This window comes from Belonocnema kinseyi, chromosome 2 (assembly GCF_010883055.1).
Source record: "Belonocnema kinseyi isolate 2016_QV_RU_SX_M_011 chromosome 2, B_treatae_v1, whole genome shotgun sequence".
Taxonomy (NCBI): Eukaryota; Metazoa; Arthropoda; class Insecta; order Hymenoptera; family Cynipidae; genus Belonocnema; species Belonocnema kinseyi.
Window position 1 is genome coordinate 34,458,034 of NC_046658.1, and position 4,581 is coordinate 34,462,614.

The window sequence follows — 4,581 nt, forward strand, 5'->3', positions numbered from 1 at the left end:
TGGAATTATACTTATTGACTACTTGGAAAAGGGTAAAACAATCACTGGTGAATATTATGCATCATTATTAGAGCAGCTGAAAGAAGAAATTTAAAAAAAACTTCATTCTAAGGACTTATTGAACTACCCTCGTATTTTGAGCCCCTGAATCCGAATCCACAACTCAATTTTTCGAAAAATGCGTACAACATTGTTTAAATTGCAATTGCTTAAACAAATTATGAAAACGTCGTTTTTTCGATTCGGACAAATTTTTTTTAGAAAATATGGCTCATTTTAAGAAGAAAAGGTCTCTAGTAAAATTTTCGTAAAATGTATATTTCAAAAGATATAAATTTTTGAAGGTCGGAAATTTGACGGTTTTTACTAACTTTCAGCGTTGATTACTTTTGATCTACTGAACATTTTTGAAAATTTCAAAAACGTAGGCATTCTTTGAAACTTACTCTACAAATTGACATAGATTTCCATTAGCGCAGCTCTCTGGAAGTTGCTTTTTTTCCGATCAACAGTAGTGCTCTTTTTACTGCGCAGGGTTGCACCTCGCGTTGCACCGCTCAAATATATTGTCATTTTTCATGGTTAGGTTTTCTATGTTCTCTTCATGTATTGTAGAACTTGTCGAATGTCATATAAATTATGTTAGAATATTTATTTACACAAGTATATTTTACAGTAGATTATGTATATTTATTGCTACATTTTTTGTCTTTCTGACATGCACAAAAAGAAATGCATTTAGCTTTATATTTTACACATGGACAAGATTTCTCACTTATACAAGCTTTGCAATTACAACACATAACGAAATCGTCTGGAGCATTTGGCCCGTATTTTTACCTCATATTTGAAGTCGGAAGAGCCGATTGCGGAGTGGCTGGTGGAAGGGCGCACAATACTCCTGCCGAAAATAGGCAACTTAGCTGACCCCAAGAATTACAGGCCAATAACTTGTCTGAACACACTTTATAAGCTATTCACAGCTATCCTAAATGATAGGATTGTTCTCGCAATTGAACCAGTGTGGCAAGAAATGTATGAACAACGAGGCTCAAAGAAAGGCGTAGCGGGATGTCGGGAGAACCTGCTCATCGATACATGTGTCTGTAAAGTTGCAGCATTCTACCAGCGAGACCTATCGATGGCCTGGATTGATTATCGGAAAGCTTTTGATTCAACCTCCCATAGACTTATCATCTGTCTTTTGGAAATCTTAAAGGTTCATCCGCAAATAGTTAGGTGCATAGAGAGATTGATGCCGCTTTGGAAAACCAGATTTACCATCTCATCTGGAAAAAATCGTGTGACAACTAACAAGGTCACCTTTCAGAGAGGTGGCTTTCAGGGCAACACCATGAGCCTACTCCTTTTTGCCTTACATTATTGCCACTATCTCTAGCACTTCGTCATTCCGATGGGTACTTGTGCGGCAAACCTGCAGATCGAAAGTACAAGGTCACTCATGTATTTTACATGGACGATCTTAAGATCTATTGTAAAAACAGAGAGCAACTACATCTAGCTCTAGGAATTGTCGAACGATATACTAAGGCAATTGGAATGGAATTTAGGTTAGACAAATGCGCCAAGGTTTATTTGAAGCGAGGAAAACTTAATGGCATCCCTGAAGATGCTGAGCTCGTTGATAGAAGCGCTCTACGACACCTTTGCGCTGGAGAGACTTATACATACCTAGGCGTGACACAGAGCCGCATTCAGGATGTGACATCTATAAAGGATACTCTCCGAAGCAAACATAAACGTCTCATCCGACAGATTTGGTCTTCCGAACTGTAGGCGAGGAACAAAGTATCTGCAACGAACATGCTTGCCGTCCCGGTAGTACTCTATTCATTTCGAATAGTTCCATGGACGAAGAACGAGCTCAGATCCCTTGATATCGGGACAAGAAAGTTTATGCATATGAACAAAAGCATGCATCTTAAGTCTTTCGTTCCGCGACTGTACATCTCACGCCGTCAAGGTGTTCGCGGAATATGGAGTCTTGAATGTCTTCACAACAGGATTATTCTGGGTACAGCAGATAGAGTTGCAAATGGAAGAGACCCTCTTCTTAAAATGGTCAGGAATCACGAAGAAGTGGGCAAAGGAGCGTTTCTGTACAAAGCAGCGGAGGAGGCTGCTGAAACACTGGGACTTGACTTCAGTATCAGGGGTGAGCAAAAAGCATCAAATCTTATCTATCTCGAGTACTCACTCCTGAAAGCCCGGATTAAGAAAGCACAAGAGAAAAACTTTCGTGAACAGCTCCTCGATAAGAGGATGCACGGTATCATTTCGGTATCATTTCACGGTGTCATTTCCACCTTAACATACCGTCGCCACATTTTGAGCCAAGACGTTCCTGATGATAGCTGCAAGGCGTGCCGTGCACACCCCGAGCATTTAGCTCACATACTATCTAGTTATCCAACTCACGTGGGAACGACCCACATTCGAAGGCACAATGCAGCATTAAGAGTTCTTTATTACCATCTCTGTCACTCCTACGGCATTAACCTTAATATCGCTCCTCTAAATGCTCCTAGGGAAATCGAGTCAATTGTCGAGAATGGGAAGTCCCGCATATACTGGAACTTTATATTCTCGACAATTGTTTCTGTTGCTCACTCGAGACCTGACATAGTTCTTCTTGACTTCAAGAAGCGAACCATGTTCGATATCGAATTTTCGGCACCAGCTGACAAAAACATCATAACCAAGGAGAATGAAAAGAAAGAGAGGTATCGAGACCTTATAAAGGAGTTGCAACGATTGTATCCGGAATATTCTGTTAAAATAATCGTCCGTATCATCGGCGCTCTTGGAGGTGCCAAGCTTGCACTTGCTAATGGCCTAAAAAGCATCCCTGCGCGTCGTGAATATGCTAAACACTTGCGGGAAAAATGCAGAAGGCGGTAGTCCTTGGGTCGCTCCGTGTTCTTAGGGTGCACGAGGTTTTTGCTGGATCGTCGTATTGATTCCTTTACAGACAGTAACCACCTATCTCATGGTCGTGAGACATGGTTGTGGCTAAAATTTTACCGCGATTTCGCTGGGAGCGGTTGCAATTTTCCAAATTGGCGCCCGCTCCTGGTGAAATCCTGCGGTTGTCCTTATGACAAATTTTTAATTATATATACAGTGAAAATTTCAATGCTCTTGGGTTCATTTTGAAGCTTTTTTTTCACTGTATCACAACAGTTTCTGAGTATGAATCGTAAAAAATTTCTTTTCAAATTGCAAGAACTTGAATTTGTAACAAAAAAGTTGGAAAAATTTAAATATTATTTTTAGTAACAAAAATATTTTTGTAAAATATATGAAACATATAATCATGATTTTTTAATGTAATTTCCCCAAAATATATATTCATTTAACCTTTATTCCGATTTGCCTGCTGATAAGAAGGTTTCAAATTTATCCAACTTTTTTATCACAACTTCAAGTTCTTGCAATTCGAAAAGAAATTTTTTACGATTCATACTCGTAAGCTGTTGTGATACGGTGAAAACATCTCTGTGAGGTGTATCTGTCGGTACAATTACAAGGAATTCAATATATTAAAAGCACGTTCTCTTTTAGGTAATGGGTACCTATGCGGCGGCCGCTATGGAAATAGAAATAAAGTATTTTTTTGCGATATCCTATTCTTATAATGATATTTTAGACAGAAAGAAAAATCGGGCATTCAAAATAATAGAATAATCTTCACTCTTACGCTGAAATTTGAAAATATTAATTTTTCTCTATTCGACGCTTATTATCGGGTCTGTAGGTAATGTTTGCCGTTTGTCTAACAACTTGGTTGGAGAAATCAACATATATATTGGAGCAAAAGTAATTATTAATGTATTATTTTTATTGGTAAATTGATACTTTGTGCATTAAAAAATTGGAATATTTTTTGGGAAAAACAGGTATTTAGGGTCGAAAAATTTACATGGATTTTGGTAGAACCACGAAGTAATAGTAAGGAGATCGAACTGTGTGTTACAAGAACTTGGCTACTTTTTGGTGCAGTTGAGTGGGGGGAGGGGCAGTGGCGAACTGGGTACCCAGGGGCCCGGCCGGGGACCCAGCTACTGAGGACGGCAACATACCCTCCCTCATTATTTTTTGATATGAAGCGGAGTTTTGGTTTTAATCGTAAAAATAGCTTTGAAAATAAAAAATTATATATTTTTAATAACAAATTGTTTGTTCTAGAGGAAAAACACTATTTTAAATTACAAAGACAAGACAATGAAAATACGCCTTTTTCAATACTAATGTATACAATGAATTGTAATTGAAATTATACATTTTTCAGGGTAGCTGAGAGTAAAACTTAATGCAAAATAAGGAGCAAATATTAAATTAACCATGATAAATAAACATTGTATAAAGTACGAGATACGCGATGAGAAAGTGTTCGCTAAAGCCAAAGAGCTTGAACAAAAGAGAATTGGCAATCACCAAATTACAGTTGTCGGTAGTTTGATCTTGAATGTTAAAAGGTCTGCCCAAAAATTTGGGGGAAATACGAAGAGAGCACGCAGAGCGAGGTGAATACATTGTTGAGCGCGAAGCGTAAAAAGC